Source organism: Varroa destructor, unplaced genomic scaffold (assembly GCF_002443255.2).
Source record: "Varroa destructor unplaced genomic scaffold, Vdes_3.0 BEIS01000006.1, whole genome shotgun sequence".
Lineage (NCBI taxonomy): Eukaryota > Metazoa > Arthropoda > Arachnida > Mesostigmata > Varroidae > Varroa > Varroa destructor.
The window spans coordinates 12209468-12230741 of record NW_019211459.1 but is presented as its reverse complement, the minus strand read 5'-3'; the positions used below and the strand labels follow the sequence as shown (position 1 = coordinate 12230741).

Here is a 21274-nt window from a genome sequence, read left to right as displayed (position 1 = left end):
ATACAAGCTAATCGGCCTAAATTCAGATTTTTAATAGCACGAGAAACTCGTTTTGGTGGTAGCTTGTAGTCACGTCTGAAAACAATGTTTCTTTTTTGGTAATTAAGCGAACATCAACTATTGCTGAAGTTCTTCGTGTGACATGAAGCGCCAGAAAAATGATGTGCTTCTTAGATCATCCCGAACCGATAGTGTACAACACGGCAAATGAATATTTGACCATAGAAGAAGCAAGTTCTAGCTCCGAACTCCAGGCTTGGTCGAAGCCAGAATGCCTTCCCGATAATTCTTCTGTCCTGACAAGATCATTAGCGAAGGCATCTTATGCAACTATGGCTACGATGTCACTGATTGTGCGTGAAAACACCAGATACAAGTCGTATGTCATATCGACAGACAGGTGCTCTATAAGGCCGCCTAAACATCGAGCTTAACTTGACGTCAATATTGATCGATGTTGCTCTTCAGTGCTCTCAAGCAGGACGCAGCGAATAGCTTTGGATTTTGCTCCGACAAAAAGTAACCGCAAGAAGGAAACGGCTGACCTTTATCCTGTTTGTAGTCCAAAAGAAGTGAATGAACTCAAATTTCCAACCGTGTTCTGAATGAAACGACTAAAGATGGTGGCTTCATGCCACCGTGCTTTTTCTAGAAAGGTAAAACCAATGACCAACCAAAAACGTTCATCTACGTATTCCACAAGTTGTTGTGGGATCGAATAGCTGAAATGCATGAAGTGAAGGCAATCCGTCTTTCAGCAAGATGTACTAGCCGGCTAATAGTTAACTTAAATAATATTTTCAGTTAGTTAACTGAAAATATTGGCATGCTTCACTGTATAACGCCGCTTTGAATTTGTTGGGTTACTATGTACGAAGCGTCACTACATGAGGGTCCAACAAGTCTTAACATAACGTCATAGAAGCGCCTATTCGTACCTCTATCAGGAAAAAGTTGCTAAAAGAAGCTCTGAAGTGAAAACGCTGTTATAGGTTTAGGTTACGAGATGACACTGTAACTAAAGAGAACGGTGATTATACCGAGTGGGCATGACCGCCAGGGCTAACGCTTTTACATATGCAAAACATTTGGTTAAGCTATGAGCTTTTATTTAGATAAAGGCATAGAAAGAAGTCAAGATTTTAAATTTGAATCGATAATCCCATTGAGAGTTAGTAGACCATGAACTCTCTTCTCTAAATCTACAAAACAACCAGATTTTCTTTATTAAATATTGTTGATGTCACTGAAAAAATCGCAATACGGTCATCGGCTAAAATCGGTCTGGAAAAGTAGCTGTGGGCTCTTAACTACAATGTGCAATGACTGATACATCGTTGCTTTTATCATGTCTTTCACTATTTTTGTTTCTACAGCTCTCGTATTCACAAGATGTCACTCGTTTTACCTTTTTTCTTCTTCTAAATCTTAGAAACGCTTACAAAGAAAAGCCTTTGAAGTGATAGTAGACGTCTAAGGAAAGATAAAAGCAGAGCTGAGGTTTATTCCCTCGAGAACTGTTTCAACGTCTCAAAAATACGGTGCCACACATGCATTGTAGCCAGCGCAGATTACTTCGAAGGGGGTAATTGTAGATCGGGCAAAGTAAGTCACCAAATTTCATTAAAAAGTTAAATCGGCGCTTCCTACAGCCCAGCCTCTGTATGTAAATTTACAGAATAGCGTGTCTAAATGAAAGTGTTTTTCTGTGTTTTGTTTCTAGGACTGAACAAACACAGATATTTCCACGAAATTGTTTATATGAGCTAGGAGTTCCTGACAGCTACGTTTATTCAAAATAACTACCATCCATCGCGATTATATCTTCGATTGGGTATATAAATCACTAACTAGTCATTTTCAAAATATTCCCTCTTCAGTCTAAAATGATTGACTACTAGTAACCGCACGTCAGCGGTATTAGTAGGTGTAAACTTGTTAATATGCTATATATGAGGCACTTCTGCGTTGTTAAACGGCGGACTCAATGAACTGGGTTGAGAGCAGATTAAAAATGCAAAAGTTAGAAATAGCCAAAAAGGTTTAAAAGGTGATAAAAGGCCTCAAGAGTCTCAAAAAAAAAAAACATTATCTGGATGATCTAACCTACTCTGCAATTAATACTCTTTGCTTTGCCCGAAGTGTATCAAAGAGCCGTTTACATACATTTCTTAGCTCTTCGGAAGGGTCTTCCGATTTGCCTGATAAGGGTCCGCACATTTTTCAAAAGCCGCATCAAGCCGTCGATTTCAAGTAAAAATTGACCTTATTAGTTTTAATGGGAATTTATCTCGAAGAGATCAGATGATATTTAATCTTTGCTCAAATTCAAAAAACGATGCATTGTTTTTGTTGTTTCTTCTATAAGGAACTGGGTTCTGTCTGCTGTCAAAACTAACGGATCAGCGCTTAGTAAGTACCAATAATTGGAGATGGAGCAAAATGGACTGTCCGAGCAAAATGAACGTATACGTTCGTTTCCACAATTTCGTGGTTGTTATAATTGGTTTGCAAGTACCTTACCAGAAGTTAATCTATGGAACAACTATTCTGTCATGCATCGAGACTGAAATCCCTCAGGCGCGCGATCCCAATAGGTACGACCAAATCGAAATGAAAGGCTATAATCAAAACTTCGAAGCGTCGTTATGAATTGCTATGTTACAATTGCATGTATATGGTATCTGTGGTCTCAGAAGAGCTTATTGATACACTTTGTTGTCAGGTTTATCTTTCCGATACCATCTGAACTACAGACACCCTCATCCATTCGGCTGTTTTTTGCTCTCGAGAATAACATAACGGTTGCCTACAAAGCGGATCTGTTTAACAACAAAGCATCCCATTCTGTACACGACGAACTCTAATGAATGTCGGCCGTCGGATTAAGGTTCAATGGCCCTCCTAGGCCTAGATTACATCCTGTCGGAGTTTACACATCCAGAATTTCTCACATTCCGTGACGTCAATGACAAAAACAGCAACAGCGGTGGCACCGGCGGTAGCGGCACTGCTAATCACTGCTTAATTAAACTCTGTTAATAACTTCCAGTTACACACAGGTTTATCTCGGAAGTAGTTGCAAGACTGGGCGCTAACAACGTTGGGACTATATGTTCAGGGGTCAAACGGGGACCTTGTTGGCGACGCAGGCTGCAAGCATTCTGTGGTCTAACAGACTCGTGCGATTATCGTATAGATCACATGGTCTAACCGAACTGTTATGCATCGTGAAATTTAGAGGTTCGCTGTATAAAGGAACTCGTACGCATCGACGCCGATCAGTAAGCAGCAGGTTACAGTGTTTGACCAGCTTAATTCCATCATATCAATAATAATAATAACTGTGAGAACAGACGGATCATGTCTAGCGCAATTGTAGGAGCTAATGGTGATTGCCGTTGATCGGTGAAAATCTCCTATATAAAGTCTTCCTTGGGAACAAAAAACAAGCCGGCATAGGGGCATATGCGGGTAGCTTGTTGTGGCATGTAAACAATGGTTCCTTAACCAAGGAGAGCCGGATCCAGCAAAAAGCAGTACAAAATCGGCCTGTTTGTTGCTGAGGTAAGGGAAACGATTATTTTGTTTTACTTTAAGCACACTGCTGGATGACCTTAATGATTTAGGCTGGATATATTGCCCATTATTTGTCAAAGTACCGGTAGGCACTGTAAACATTTCTATTTGAATGCAGCTTTAGAGAAACACGGTTAGTTCTGGGAAGCCACGAGGGCCGCAATGCGTTAACAAACTTGTCTCAACTGGCTAGCAGACTTATCTAATTAATTCTATAGAAGAATAAGTTACAGCTGCTTGTTGCGTCTACCCGATGTTTTGGTACTTCCAGGTCATCGTGACGATGCGATTTATTCGAATTGTTAAAAAAGTAAATGGGTTAGAAGCTGCTGATCCGGAGTAGTCTGTTAGGTCTGATATTCTTATTACTATATTGTGGGATCTGGCTACAAAGGTGCTTTCGAATTGGGCATTTTGACAAAGAAACAAATCCTAAATCAGGGCGGGCACCACTGTGACCGTAAATAGACACATGTCAAGGAATAACAATACATGGAAAGTAAAGATGCGTATCAGCCTTTTACGTTTTTCCCAGTAGCATTAAAGATAGTAATGTAAATTCTAGTATCTAAATTATACCTGATCCTTTTTAAAGGTTGAATCACTAGGTGATGCGAACAAACACGACAACACTTATTCATGAACTGCAATTACACGATTAAGGGTTCATCTATGAATTTATTATAGCTCGGTATTCATGCTTATAGCAGACTGCTACTTTTAAAGAAACAATTGGGGACTTCTTGCATTCTCTCATCAACAGGTGTTTAACAACGACAAAATAGAGACAACTCGTAACGTCTTGGCTCACCGATGACTGTTGAAATGCAATGATCGAGACTTCACGAGGTAGCGCTCAAAAAGCATATTACAGTAATTAAATATATTAGTAATACTGATATCTGGCGGTATTACTATCTGATTATTGTAGCAAGCTAAGTGCATACGTCTGAGAAAGTTCACCTATGGTGTCGTAAAGAACAAAGGGGTCCTTTATTGGCCCAACGTAAGTACAAGTGTCATGTATGCCTTCACGCGAACGAGACTGAAACAGTCTCAATAGTTCTTTGAATTGTTGTCTAATACCAGACACGAATTTGAGGATCTTTATAATTAGTTTCGCGAAAAACCACACTTCAACCCCAAAAGTCGTTAGAAGTAGCGTCCTTCATAGTGTTACATTGCCGCTAATATCAAATTGGCTGTGAACGCTGACATATCACGACAACTTCAATGCATTTCCTGCTTTGCTCATGTCCTCACAGAGTTTTCCGTTGGTAAACAGGAAAGATTAGCGTTTGAAACCAAGCCTACGTTCTGTACAGGGTACGTGCAAACATTCTGACCCCCGCTTCCTACACGATAGCGTATAGAAGTTTCGGAATCGATATTTTACTTTAAGACTACAACACGACTAAAAGAATGAATTGATTAAGAAGATTTACGTGCCTTGCGAACGCTGTACCTCAGGTTGTGTGATATTTCGTACGCGCCTTTCACTGTGTTGTTCTGCTTTATTTTTAACGGAAAACAAGATGTCGGCCACGAAATCAAAGATTTCACACGGGAGTAGACGCGGCTGTTGTCGGCGTATTATAATAGATAGCTCTAATAATATCCAGGTACAAATGCAGGGATCTTAAAAGTGTCAGATCTGTTGACATGAAAAATCATTATGAAGTCCAAGGAACATCAATACGTGCTGCTTCCCACAATCTTACGTTTAAGATTTGTGAATTTTACAATATGTACATACATAGTGAATGGCAAGGATGTACGCGAGCCATATAGTTTATCAAAATAGTGTTTTCGTCAAAATGTGATTTTGACGTCTTCTACAATAATAAATCTTCAAAAGTTCTCTTCAGGCTAATTGATTAGAACTTATGCTTAGTGGCCAGTTCCTCTCGGGTTTGATTCCCAGCTGACAACTGGTTTCCCTATAATTTAAACTTCTTAGCCCCAAAAGGAAGCCAGTTTATTTCGACTACTGATTGCCGATCAAGCCTATTCAAGCTGTTATCCATCGGCGAAATAGGCAGACTTTCTAAATTTAATATCGTGGTTGCACTTTTCTTTAAATACGTCACATATCAATTCATGAGTATAAAATTCGGTTCTGTCGCTAACTACACCATCTCAAATATCCCATAATTTCGAAAAATTTTGATACATGTAATGCAGTCATTTCCACCGATTTCGGAATAAAACTCTGTTCACGCAGAACGTACTTGTCCTTCAATCCAATACTAAATAGAGTGGGCATCTATCGTTACAGATAATTTCGAGTTGTAACAAGTACGATAGATCTGGACAAATTATATTTACATAGAAACTTACTTGCCGGAGTCGATTACGCCGTAGCGACTGTCGTCCTCAATTAAGCAGAGCCTTGTGGCGGGTTCAAATGGACCCCACTCCACACGCTCGGAGCAGCCTGACGAATAATAGTGGATTCTTTCAGGCGAAAATCGTCAATATCTACTTGCTATGTGTCAAGAGTGTGATGGATCGATTTGTGGATGTTTGATGTATGCTAATTATTTCCTGTTGCTTGTGACGTGGCAGCTCTGACCGCCGAACTGGGTACGAATGTTTCTATAGACAATGGCAATTACTTGCTTGACAGTTGTTGTAGCAGCAGTGGTAGTAGCTCGATTCGATCAGTACTGGGCAGGCACCCTCAAAATTCTATTAAGTCCTGCCATGTGTTCCTTTCTCATTATATAATTTAGTAAATGTTCATAGACATAGAATAAATGTTTCATAGACACGGTAGTAATGAATAGATCAATGATCTGCGAGCACAACGAATGCAAACAATCGATGGTTGTTTTTTTTAGCACTTTTCAATAGAACACTTGTTTATATAGCCGGTTTTTATTTGATTGCGAAGAATGATAATACTATTCAGTATTATTACTCGCTGAGTTGTTAATTTGTTTCATTGTTTTTAAGTAGGTAGTTTAGTATTAGGTGTGATCGCTCCTAGTTAAAACATTGATAGCACCAGGATGGTGTTACCGCTTTGCCTGTACCCAACGCAATCTAACGGATTTAATACGAAATAATAAGTTCAATGTGCCGAGTAAGTGTTAAGCTAAAGTTGAATTACTCATTGGCGTTACATCAACATTCAAGGGGTTCAAATTAAGTAGTGTAGTATGCTAAGCCTCTCTCGGCTGTCATTTGCTTGTCCACCTTCAGTTTTACTCGTTGGGTAAATAGAATATAAGTATACCTGCTTCAGTTTTTGTTTACCCCCAAGCGATTTGGGCGTGCGCATGCCTAAGGCAAGTACTTCTTTTCTAAATATTTCTCTGCTATAAAAAATCGTTTAAAAATCAGCCAAAAAGAACAATTATTTCCATGGAAAATATTTAATGATAATGAGACAGCAATGATATCGTGAGAATTATTACGTTACATGAAAAATGGGCCCTATACGTGTACCAATGTAATTAGCAGCTACTGTAATAAAAAAAAACCAAGCTCCATCGTATAGTTCATACAATTGTACCTGTGTTCCTGCACTTAGACATTTTCAGGTGACGTCTCTACATGATATTGACGAACTCACGAAACGCCAGATGCTAACAACGCTACGAACTCGAAGAGAGCAACGAAGTATATGGAAGCCAGCACGTGTCTTGAATTTCTAGCAGATTAGAATGAAGGGACGAGATATATCCCATAAAAACGCAGTGCGGAAAAATTCTCCCCTTACAGAGGTTCTGATTCCTTCGATTTTAGTGCCGTAGTATTTTCATAATTCAATCGCAGATATACCATGCCTCTCGAACGCTTTGAGCGCTTACCGTAAGAACCTGTGTGTTGCTGGGTGAATAGACACACAAGTGTAAATAACACACAAGTACTGAAACATTTGCAAGATCAAATGTGATGCCCCATGACAACAATAGCAATAAATTTAGGGTTAACCAGCTCTACGGGCAGTGATACATCATCACGGGTGCAGACAAGTTGGCTTCTATCAATGGATGCCTTTGAATAAAATACAATTTTGCCTCAGCTATAGATCTGGCGGATGAATTAGCGCTACGAGAAATCTACGGTAATCAAAGAATTGTATAGGTAAGCCATCCGCGCTGCCCTATTTAATATGGTCATGAGATTGGCATCGACTTGCCTTGCTCTTGATATGGTAAAAGGCGCTAAAATGTTTCATGTGGTTAATGTACTTCTCTGCACGGTAGAAGTGCTACGCTCCTGGAACGCCATTTGCAACCTTTAATCGACCGCGCCGCCAAACACGATCGTGTAAAAAAACAACGTGGACTCCTGTAAATATCGTGAGCAGAAGAGGCATTTTAAGCGTACTCTCTCTAATCTGTTCTGTCAGGCTTCTTTTGGTAGAACTGTGGTAGGGACACACAAATTAAGGGACTAGTTTAGCTAGGGTTCATTCTTCAATAGGGGAACTACTTATCCATCATTTTTGCTGACGATGTTTTTAGACACGCTAACCTAAGTGAAAGGCCCTAGTGTTGGCCAATGACCGTCTGTAAACGAAAGAAGTCTCACAAACGCTTCTCAACAATATCTGTCTGAAAGGCGCCTACGATGAAACAGGACGATTTGTCGGTAAATTTTGTACTAACGGGCGTTTTAAGGCTTGTCTCAACAATGTTGGAATGACAGACATATGTGTCTATTTAAAGGTGTCTTGAACTTGGCAACATGGCGTATTTCACTGTTATGTACAAAGTCCGAGCTATGTCAGGCTATTAATACTGGCGAACTTAGAATGAATGGATGATTAGATGGTACACGTATCCTATAGGCAATATTTTCCATCAGGGTCCCGTATCTTTGGTTGCAAGTTCAGACGAAAAGCTGTTAATTTTTATTACAAAATCAAAAAAACAACTGCATCGTGGCTCTAACTATTTTCCAGCTCGACCTTCCAAGTCGTTGTTGACATGAGGCGTACACAAAAAACTAAGACCCAAACACGAAAAATCAATAAACGAGCATTTGTCATTGCGTAGAAGTCTATTGAAGTAGAACGGGCCACATGAAATTGTTGATATATTTTATAAGAAATGGTACAAGCTCAAATTAACCAACGAATATAAACTTTACGGTGCCAAAGAGTACCACCACAACTCTACTCACAAACAACGCATACAAAAAAAGATCCAGGCACAAAATTCATTCGTGCATTTTGTCGGAGAGTATTCGAGTCAATGCAAACCATGGAAATTCTATATCCTCGTTTTTTACATAGACCTTATGCATTTATAATTATAAACCTACAGGTCTAAGAGTCAAATACGATATTTGTCGCAGGGCCATGTACGACTGGGCGCGAACTACGACTGCAGAGATGAAATTTTTCTAACATAAATCTACGAAGATCGATTTTACAAAGAATAGTTTACGGCTACGAGCGACACTTTGTCGTAAAACCCCAAATCGTGCAGCTATTCATAGTGACTGAAGAGGAAGGGGCACCCGCTAGTCGGACAGTAAAGGCTAGGGCATTCTTTGTAGAAGAGCGAGAAAAAGCGAACGATTTTGACAACGTCCCGTTCATTTCCGAAACAGACGTCGCAAGTTATCGTCTCCAGAGTACCACGCGTCAACCGCCATCCGCGACCGCAGGCAGTTCGCTTGCGGAAGCATGTTTAGTCTTCCGGACACAGTAGCGGTCACAGCCGTCAGCCGACCACGTAGTGCATTGTGTTTACAACGGGAAATCTCTGGCGAAAAGATTTGGCGGCATATCAAACTGCATTCATCGGTATTCAGTAGCTGATTGACGATTCGCGGCGGATTCTGTGACGGGTAGCTCCGACTCCGTTTATCATTGAGGGAGCTGGTGATTCTAACATATGATGAATCTACTATATATCAGTGTTGAAGGATTAGCGCAACAGGGGAGACTGATTGTATATTCCGGGTAGCTGGCCATTTATGCTATTCAGCTAAATTCGTCGAAGTTCTTATATTGGAATCTGAAGACAATGCGGACAAGTGAGTACATGATAAATTCTGAGGGATATTGGTAGAAGCACAGAGTCAATTATTTGAAGCAACTTCTACAAGAATGGCAGACTAGCTGATATAGACGTAGACACGGTAGAATAAATCAGTGCAAGGGCGATTTGGCTTAAGCAGTCGTCAACATAGATAGTGCCTAAAACAGAACTAGTAGGGAAACAAATTAAGTCAGAAACATACGAACCGACGATCTATTGATCCGAAGATCCTGAAACCACGTTAATTAACTATCTGATTTCGATCGCTGTCGGAAAACACAAACAAGCTATTTCAGTCTGTGAAGGGCATTTGGCGTCGTTGTCATGCGTGGTAGATACTGAAAAATGTTTTAGGATTGAAAATGCTTCAAACTAAGGAAATCGCTTTCCTTGGGGAAAGCAACTAGTGCGAACAGGACACGTGCAGTACGTTATTAATCTAGCCGACAGGCCATCATTTTAGTTCTAGTACAAGCTAGGATTAAGGATGCAAGGAGCTCAATTCGGTATTTCTTTCGAACAGCCTTCCTATAACAACTCGCATCTAAGGCCCTTGTATTACATATCGAGTGTCCATGTGTGTTATAACCAGTAGAAGCGCTAGATAAATTCCGAAGTCGAGCACCTATGCTAACTTCATCAAGGGGAGTTTTCATGAACAAGTGCCATGGAAATTTTCTATTCAAGTTATCATTGGGCAAGGCTGAGCCAGAGCTCTCCAATCTTACCTTTAGCGACTGCCCCAACCAGTCAACGGGTCAGAACTATTGACGAACGCGTATTCATTCACCTATATACATATACGTTGTAAGAGAAGCAGGACTCTTTGCTCCAAAGTTTGGCCCTTATTTCGGACCACTGCCAAAGTTCTGGAAAACTATCCGGTTACTACAAACACGGAGATTCAATAACGACCAATGCACAATGCCTTAATTCGTAATAATTGTTATTGGTTTAAGTGCACGAGAAGCATGTTTGCAAACACCGGACGTTTGTCCATTTTAGTCGATCGGCTAACCGCTGTTTGCTGACAATTTCAAAAGGTCCAGTTAGGCCGAATATAATGGTTGTAGATCCTCGGAAGCCCCAAACAGAAACTGTCAATAAATACCATACTAAGCTGTGGTTGATTTTAGTGTTTTTTTTTTTATTATCTAAACAGTAGAAAAGCCTACCGTTAGATATATTGTCTATTGCAGGTAATAAAACTGAAAAAATGTTTCACATTGCCATTTTCTTAGGAAGAATATCGTTTTAGCAGGCCACTCAGTGCATGCGGAATTGATCGATCGAAACTACCGCACTGACATGCAGCAGATGTGTTCTTTTCCATTATATTGAGGAAAATTCTCCCCTCTGAGACAGACAGTTACCGTCACGAAACAGCTACGTGCCTTTCATACATTTTTTTATTATGGCTTCTTATGTAAGAAATCGTAATAAAGGTACGTTTTGTCGGAAGGTTTATCTTGTCGGAAGCAAAACAAAATTCCTGTAAATTGTATAAATTCAGTAACGTTGTAGAAACGTTGATTGCTTTATTATTTCTATTATTATTCTAACTCGTCATGTGATTAGTTTTTGTATACGAGCTCTATTAGAGGATATGCTTACATTGATTGATGTTCAAGTAAGAAGCACAATTCGTAGGTTTTTCATCCTACAACCACTTCGTGCCTCGTACACATCTATAAATAAATATAATTGTTTTTTGTTTGGCTTTTAAACCTATCCAAGCATTTACCATCTAACAGACATCGCTAGATCGCTATATACCATACGTATAGGTATTCAATATGTTTGGTCTGGTTGTATTTTTCAACTCTATCGATATATATAAACCATAGAAAACGAGGTGAACCCAGAGCGGTGGTGGTTGGATTCTACCCAAATGTAATTCCATACCAACTGTTCAATATCAAATCCCGGACAACATGCAGCCATCGTACTAAACCAAGATCACATTTGAGAGTTCGCAGAGTGCGGATTGCCTTCATAGCTTCACTCTGAAAGTCCTAGCGATTTCGGCCGCATGTCAACCACTGCCCATTCAACACCGATTTTGTCTAGCGCTGTCACCCGATACGCAAACTCTAATGAATAGACCAGAAAATGGACAAATCCAAGTATACAAATGTTATTTTTGATATGAGCTCCAAGTGAAACTCGATAGGACAATTCCTAATATAAGGTAGGGAATACAAATTATAGATTTGAGATAGCTTAAATCGATCTGCCAAACGGAATGCTTTTAGTTTAAAAAAGTCCCTTTAAGCAAACAAAATATGGACAGTCGATAGGCCCGCCAACTGACCAACCGAAAATACTGCTCCCACGTTTATATCATATACTCTTGGAGAACTCTGCAGTGCTGCTACAGTTATTTTTGCAGATTGTTCTTTTGTGAGTAACGCCTATTTTTACCGTCGATTAGCTTAAACCTTTTACGTACGACTTACAGCACGTTCTTTAAAACGACTGATCTTCCTCTCTATTATTCACTATAATCGATAATGTTTCATAGCCCGCAATGGCGTCACCTGCTGCTGCCGTCACCCGCCTACCCGTTCTCGCAACGGCGATAAACTATAAGCGGTTCCGTAACACGTAACGTTCGATTAGGATCGCATGTGTCCACCTGGGGTTGGCAACTCAGCCCGGCTTTTTGCTTCTTCGGCCGAACCAAACAAAGCCTCGCACATTAGAATGTCTGCTCAATATAACTTGCCCTTTTGCTTACTTTGATAAAACACTGATAATCTGCTACCCTTACACGTGATCTATGGTTTACCCCTCTGATTGCCGATCACGATAGTTTAAATGAGTGTTTCCGCGATTATCTTTTATGATGCTGCCGGTTCTTGAGGGCTTCTTCGGCTGACCGTAAAAGTATGATTACAATATATTTTTCTAGTGAAAAACTAATCCTTGAGTAGAGTTGTTACGATAGAGATTATGGCACTTGAAAGTTTCTTTCTCTACGATAATGTAACTTTTATTAAGTTTTAGAAAGTTTACGAAAACGAAGTTTATCAGAACAATCAGTTTTCCCTTAGGGAGTCGTTTAAAGCTTAAAGCGTAAAACGCTTAAAGCGCGTCGTTGAGGTTTATGGAACACTATTGAAGTTTATTTTTTACGATTTAGTTAGTGGCCTTTCGGACGAAAGCTGTTATCTACTCTGCAAATATATATTTTAAAGCCAATAATGGTAGGGACAAACGGTTGTCTTATAGGACTCGAGGTTTTCAGTAAATCTTATATGGTTGTAGGATTTAGGCCAGGGGCAAACTTTTACCATACTTTTTTCTCGCAATTTCATCAATATATGTGCATGTATTTAGAAAGATATTTATTTGCAGTGAACACAAAATAAGTTGCGTACCGGAGATTTTCCTTTAAAGCGTCAATTGCAATCAGTCTTTTGAAGTTTTGCGCAACTCCCTAAATTTTCTGCAACTTATGATTTCATTTCTAATAAAAATGAATAAATGGAAAAGTGGTTGTCAAGTAAATCGTCTTTGTCAAAATCCTGTTTTTGCAGTTGCTGTAATGAAGAATAAAGAGAAATCTATACAGGTAACGATCGTGCTCAATGAGTCCTCTGTTTCGGCCTCTGTTTTGCCTCTTCACTAGCTAAAAGAAACACAGAATGCGTTCAACTAGCAGTGTATTAAAGGGAATAAACCTTCGCTGTTTCGAATATCCCGTTTAGGACAGACAGGATTTACTAATTGAAACCTTCAGTTTTTAAGGATAAATTGTTGGTTGTTTAGCATGTCCTAAGGTGTTGTAGCATGACCTAAGGTGCATTTTCGTATTAAAAGATAGAACTCATAGGAGCGAATCGTTTACGCTGTAGACGTTCTTGGTAGATCTGGAAATTAAGCATTATTAAAAGTTAATTCTATTGCACTTAATATCTCATGACGGCCACGAAAAAATAAGAGCGCTATGAAGCGAGTTGATCTGTGCCGCATTACTACAACTGGATCATTGACTGTCAGTAGAGGCCTAGGCCTCTTAATTTTTTGTTTTTGCTTACGATGGAACCTCTGAGCACGGATACCTTCACGTAAACATGCGATCTTTCAGCGCCAATTTTTAGAATATTCTGAAACATATATAAGTGGTGAAATGGTATTTACGCGGTAGGTCACATGGTCGGGACGATCTGAAATGAAAAACTTTAGGAAGTAATTAAGTCTCAGCCGAGGATTTTATCATTTTGTGAATCAGCGTAAGCACGAAATTATGTTTTCTATTAGCATCACATATTGAATTGCCCAATGAACTTCCGGTCGCTCAGAACGTTCTCCCCGGACAGATGACTACATGATAGTGTTTCGTCTTCTATGAACGCAATGTGCAAACAAATACTCTACCATAAGACTGTATTCTCCATAGTAGTACGTGATTGTTTCAGCGGTGTTTGTAGTGCTCCACTCTGATCAACAATGATCCAAGAGAAATCCCCGTCTCGTGCTGTGGTACGTGGTCATACCGACAATGCTCATAACTCGCATACGTCTATTGGCCAGCCTGGACGTTCATCTTGTACCGTAGGGTATTCCCGACATCTCTTTGCCAAACCTGAGTTAGTCAATAATGCTGTGAAAAGTGTGTGCATGTGTATATAGGGCAGGCTTGGCTATCACGGCAGTCCAATACTCGCTGAGAGGAAGGGCCAGCAACTATGACGGCGCAATATTTTCATTATAGTTTGCTGTCATTTTTTCTGCCAGTGCGTCCCGCCTTTTGCTCTAACTTGATTTTAACGACCCCGGACCACCTGATCAATCAGCTCGATTGAGAACAAAACACAAGCATAGGAACTTCTCGCCTGTGAAGATCTCAGCGCTCGTCTGCGAGACGCTATTCGCAGCACCCTTGTCTGCGGAATCAAAGGTGCGCGTTTTCAAATGATGACATATATGATTGTATTAGTGAGTTTGCAAAGTACTACGAAACGCATTATTTTCGCCTAGAGGGCCTATAAAGGGCTAGTATGACATAAACCACAAATATACGCAAGTACGTTCTGTTGAAAAAGGCGCCGCGAAGAGAAAATGACCGAATGCAAACAGGAAAAGTATGACCCGCAATCTGAATCAAGTGAAAGGTCCGACCATTCTTTGATGTCGTCTGTATGCGCAATGTGTGTTCTCAGGAACTATTCTATTTTGAAGCTTGAGCGGTACACTCTCAGGCGCCTTTGGCCAACAGCCCATGCGGTACGTCCCATAACAATAATAGATATATTAACAGTGAAATATGGTGTATACATATAATATTTAAAGAAATACCTTTGCTATACGCAAGCCTTCGAGAACGTTCTTGCTAAATCAGATCGTATCTTCCAAACAAGCTTCTCCAGTTGAGGCATTCGACATTAGCTCACTCTTGGTACCAACACATGGTAGGGTTTATTGTGGGTGACATAAATATGCCCTTCCTAAAAGCGTACTAGAAGGTCCGCATGCGTACCCTTTAGTATTATGATAGGGCTACCTCTTCGAGAGAGTTTTAAAGCTACTAGCAGAAATGGCTTTCGTGGACGCTTATTGAGTTAGTTAAGCGTTGCGACCCGCGACATTATTTATCTGTTGACGTACGTGGTTCATGTCCAGTCAATAGAAGACACGTCTCCCATTTTCCCCAAATGCCCTCGGATTGTTGCGTGTGGCTATTTTTAATGCAATCGTGCTTGTTTTCCCTGTATGTACATAGTCTGGGTATAGACGAATTGAGCCGGCTTCTAATGAAGTGTTCGAAGGGGTTGACGTGTTATTCCATCATCGCTGATGAGGCAGCGTGGGGCAATGTTGCGTGTAACTAGCACCAACAACAAAAACAATAGTTGGCATCAGTGACCAATGGAGCAGATAAGAACGATAAACAACTGCACGCACCCGAGCAGGTGTCATCCTATGCTCCATCTAGCCAGCTTGACCTGATAACCTAGATGGAGGCAAAAACCGTTTGGAACTGACAAACATTTTCTTTGCGGGATAGTCGGTCACACATATTCTAGTTGTAAAACTCTGAAAATAGACGATTGAGTTTCATTGAAAAAACACATTTAGGCTGATCCGGAAAACGAAAACGTAGGTGGTCCTGTCGACGTTAGCTATCAGAGCTCTGACAATTAGTTTCATTAAAAAAAAGTTTAACGCACTCAATCTGATTGGGCTTATTCAAGGCCTTGGATTATAAGTGGGCTTCACGGGGTTTAGTTTCGTATGAATGAATCGTATTTCTGATTATATATTATAAGAAGAGAACGAGGTCGAAATTTTGTCCGATACGTGTCACATCAATAACCTCACAATGTTGTTGCAATATTCGAACGTGATATCTAAAACGTCTTTTATCAGTTCTCACTTGTCCATATGGGTTATTTTGTTTCATTTTGATAAGGACATATACTTCGACTATCATACTGCCGTTGAGCAGCTCTTATAAAACGCTTCACCTCCCACGCATACTGCTGGAGCTGGTTACCCCCCGCCTGTTTAGAAAAATAAATATATATATTTTCCTTCTTCCGGATTTTATTATACACGAATATGATGTATCTACCTTATTAGACACGCATACGAACGACGCAGGATCCGTACGCATGACTATAACCTCGAAAAATAATGACGATTATTATCTATACTATTATGGTAATATCTCATCTTCTGCACAGCTTGCCAACATAAAAATATAGTAAGATAATGACCATTAAAGTATCACGAATGCACTGCTAGCGTAAAATACGTTGACGTATTACTTCAATTCCCAAAGATGGCTTCGCGACAGCGACCTATTAGAAACTTTGATCAGCCGCATGACTAAAGCTCTCCCTGTACTCATTGACCCTCTCGATAGCATTAATCACACAGATGGTCCATTATTTTTTATACCACATACCCTTCATCAGTTTGCTTTCACTAAAGCCATAGAGACGGGAAAAGAGCGGCGAAGCTTTGTAGCTTGTTGATCGCCTCCAGCTTTCGTGGCGTAAATACAAAAGTTGCCGCGTACTAGCCACGCGATATCCGCTTCGTAAAAGCCTGTCATGAAGCGTCGCTATTTTCACTACGCTACGTCGTAGATCAGTGGCTATGTTCTGAACCCCGCTTTGCAGGGGGCAGGATAGAGAAGAACGGCCAGTTAGTTTACTTCATTTAAACTCTTCCGTACGGCACAGCCGTTGTTGATACTGTTTGCACTGTATTTGCGAGCAGCAGCAGCAACAATAACACATTTACATACTAAAACAGCAAAGAACTGACTCGCTTAAACGGTTCACGTTCTTTTTTCATCTCTCTTTATCTATCCAAGATACACGTCGCCCTCTTATTTCCCTGCTATGACATATTGCGTCCAACGACCTCAAAGAACAGTCGATTTCTCCGAATACAACGTCTGTATCGCAAAAACAGTTGTAAATGTGCAACGAGGATTATCTTCACATGTGGCATGTACTCTCTTCGCCTGTGACGTGTTTGTGTTTCTGGAGGTAATTCTGTGACGCAAACGGGTCTCGTCTAGTGTCGCCTACCAAGCCCATTTATTGTCTGTTCGAAACAGGGTGGGAAGCTGTTCCATATTTCTGAGAATACTAATAATGTACATACTAGTATGGTTACTGCAGATGATAAGAATGGACCGTGCATAAAAAAATGCATAAGCTTATGTAAAAACGAACCGTATCGTACAAATTCTTCCTTAACAAAGGACGCAATCACATGTAGGCACTACCTGGAACGATTTCACTGACTGTCCCGTAACTCGAACATAATCGTAGTCATAACGGTTATTTGCTGCTGACTCTACCAGTTTGATGCAAAACGTTTTTACTGATTTCAATAGATATTAGTGAGAAAAATATTGACGATATAATTAGACACGGCGCGCACCCGACAGCGGCCACGGAAATACTGTCGATCAATTTTCCGACCTGGCTTCTATTGCACGCAGTCATATACAGCGTGATCCTCTTTTTTTTGTACGACGGAGAAATTTTCATACCATGTTCACCTTTAAAGCCGCAGCCCTGTGGTAGGAGAGGTTTCACGACCATTGATATATTTGGTTAGGGAATTGTGCCTCGACTACACAAAACGCAAGTGATTTGTCAACACCTAAAAGCATTATGGCGAAGTTTTTTCTGCAAAAAATTGCGGCAAGATAGCAATCAGTAGTGTCCCGCGCAAACATAAATGTTCAAGACTCGCTGGACGTCTTCATAAATACGTTTTACTGTGCAAGTCAGGATTTTTGACAGTTTTTTTCTGCTTCTATTGCGAGTCAATAGCTAGGCTTTGTTATGTTCGATTTTACTAAAATGGTAAGTTCCACAAACATTTTGTATAAGCTCTTCGAGGAGTTGATGATGAACGTCTTATACAGAGGCTATCCTCTGGATAAAAACCTCCTGGAAGGAACGGCACATACGTCGGGGTCTTGGAAAGTGATCCTCCATAATTAATTTCCACTAAAGTTTACCTCGATACTATTGTAACCAATAAATATAAATAAACCTTTCCCTTCGGTAACTTATACGCCGGTCTTTTTTCTATGATTTAGTGCACGTTACAGTGAACGATTGACAGCCGTCTATAATAATAACTAGTTTTTCGGCAGGCTGGAGGACCGACTACCGTTAGGATCATGAAAACGATTTTTATCTTCGAAAATAAACACGAGTAACTTATGTTTCAATTCAATGATAAGTTTGCCTAACGAAAACCGAACAGATTCTTGCAAACAAGTTCTTTGTCCTCTACAGCTTCAGATGCTGGTTTGGAGATAGTTGGGCTAGTAGGTTCGTAACTGTCCCAAGCGATCGAGATTCGTCACATTTTAAGGCCTGATTCCGTATAGCGTAGGACCCTTTTCATCCATCGGTCTGCAATGTACTATCGTAGGTAAAAGCTGCCATCTTAGTGGCTAGACTGCCACTGCGCTAACTGGTCGGTAATCTGTCTTCTCAGCCGAGTCTGGCGTTCAGCCAATGCATTTCAATTATAAATCGCAGCGATCACCCTCGTCAAATAAACCAAGGGGGCTACACTCCATCTAATTATAGTACAGAGACAAAAAAAGATGAACTAAAATTAGTCTACTTGTACGTTAACCAAGTTTGAACATGATGAGTACTATTTGTCTAGGCACTTCGACACGTCCAACCCGCCTCGTATCCTCTTGTCATCGTTGGGAAAAGCTGATTCAGCGAATGTACTTTTGCTCGACGTTGTTGTCGTGGATCCGTATCACCTATCTTTGTCCGTGCGCAAGCACCGAAACGAAGCGAGAAATTCTATTTTCGCAAGTAACAAATGCAATATCTCGGAATTAACATTAGCACCCAACAAGCAACTAGGAGGGCTCTTGCAGCCGGAGTTGAGGCTGATAAATTTGATTTAGCAGAAGATTCGGAATACAGACTGTTCCTGCCGTTGATATACAGATGTCCAGCTTATCGTAGATATTTAGCTACCGGTTTGTTAGGTGCCCTTTCCACGATAATTAAGGCCATGCTAGGTTTCGCGTACTTATGCAATTTTCAGTTCTGTTTATTGTACAGAACTTATCTGTACTTTGCGCATCTTGCTCCATATGCTTCGTATGTAGGACGATCAAGAGGCTGACAAATATTCTTAAGATGAAAGAAAAATTTACCGTTTCTTCTAGAAGCAAACCTAAGGCATTGTGTTCTGCTGATAGCTGGCGAACTATATCTTCATTCTAATAGATTAATTTATGATTCATTCTAATAGATCGAGCTTGCGTCCCATTGAACACCTATTTCAGAACAGCTTTTTACTCAACTCGCCCGATTCAAACCTATGGGCCAAAAATGAGAGGATATAGGGATCAACAATGTACACAAAACTTCATCGAATACAATCTTTTGGGCAGAAATGTTTCATAGCTCTCTCTGTATAGATATGAGATTAGCGGTCCGGCCATAAACACTAAAAGCACAGCTTTTTCCTTGTATAAATTTACTTAATTATACATTATATATTCCAGTGAAGCAGCCGACAACAACAGCAGCTGATCGCTACATGTACCATTTACCCATTACTAGTCGAACTTGCTGTCAGTTACCCGGGCTCTGGCCGCTCCACAATGAAATCTGAGGGTTGCAAAAGTGACATTTATTATATCTGAGCATGGCCGTTTACCCAGTTCCTAATCGAGCTCATACCGATTGTTGTGTGATTCTGCTAAAAGCCTCTATTTTCATAATCTATAGATGACTTGCTCTGATCGATACCTTGAGTGTTTCAAGCGTCCGGAAAAGCTTTTCATTCAAACGTTTTCGTATTGAAATTGTTGGAAGTAATGGCTAAAATCTTTGCGGGGATTCATTGTATTCTGTTCAGTGGTTATATGCACAATGGCCGAGTAATCGAAACGGTATAAAGCATAGCACCTATACGTTAGCCTCAAGTAGTAACAATATTTATATTGCTGTCAGAGGTGGATTTTATGGGTCTTATCTTATCCGAAATACGTTTCTAACCTCTAGGAAGCAGCAGTGACTATTTTCGAACTAAAAGTATTATCTTAAGCTTGCTTTTAATAACAAACGAAATCCGAGAGAGCAAAATTAATTTTTACATGAAATAATCATATCAGATATAAAAGGTGTTTAGAAGAAACGTTTTATCATTATGCCGTCTTCATAGCCACTTTGATATTTCACCGGAAGCACGATTTATTCGCAGCTGTTAAGTCGTGCCTAACCTAAGGAACTGCTCAGAGCTTCTCGAAAGATTACACTTGAATTTTTTGCAAGCTTTGAGCTAAAGGGAGCTTGTTAAAGACGGATCGTTTGAGACTACAGTAGCTGTCCCTATCTAAAACGATCAGATTCCTATAGGTGAGCTGCCCAATCAATTCTTATCGATAAAATAACACCGTCCACATATGATACAGATGATCTGAATTCAGCGACCTCTCGGTTATTTCGAATTGCACGATGACCCCGCGACCTTTCTCGCCTTTCCTTTCGAATGGCGCAGTTGTTTACATCTCTTAATTTTATATATATATATATATATATATATATAAAATTAGGTGTATTCACTGGAATCATTAAAGGCAAATTGATACCCTATTCTAAGAAATCACTTTACGACACAAACGGGACATTGTAAAGTAACAGACATTTGACAAGCATCTCGGTGCTCTTAACTTAAACGGAAAGCCATAATTTTATATATATAGGTATTTCTTAGCTTTATTAAAAAATAGGCTCTTCTTCCTTCTGCGATAATCGTACAAAATGTAATGATAAACAAGCTCAGCCATATCAGGCGTATTTTACTATAGCCCTTCGGTTAGAGAACATAATATGAAGAAAAAAAAAAAAAAAAAAAAAAAAAGGCCAACAACAGTTCATAATAATAACGTGGTCAGGCTATCTATATGAACGATTCAAGTCACTGCCGGCTGCGCTTCCTGCCCCACTACCCATTTATCATTTCACTGGCAAGTGGTTTACAAAATTTAACTACCTAACGCCTAGCACAATAAGCCGCGTGTTCATCTGCAACTTTTTCATAAAAAATAAATTCATCTTGAAAAAAATAATTTTGACGATACACATTTATTGATGCATTATGTTCTTAGTTATCCAATATATTCAAAGCGTTACACAAGAATCATATCCTTTCTTTATGGCTTT

General features: G+C 40.0%; 1 long non-coding RNA gene across 2 annotated transcripts; it reads left to right on the top strand.

The window, feature by feature from the left end:
• The first annotated feature begins 2496 nt into the window (after positions 1 to 2496).
• On the top strand, positions 2497 to 10680 carry LOC147754864 (uncharacterized). 2 transcript variants are annotated; one of them, XR_015329945.1, is made up of 4 exons: positions 2497 to 3567; positions 4343 to 4428; positions 6044 to 6165; positions 7118 to 10680. It is a non-coding gene; the product is annotated as an uncharacterized LOC147754864 (long non-coding RNA). The 2 variants fall into 2 exon arrangements; XR_015329944.1 differs by having other exon boundaries at positions 5858 to 6165.
• Positions 10681 to 21274: the final 10594 nt, after the last annotated feature.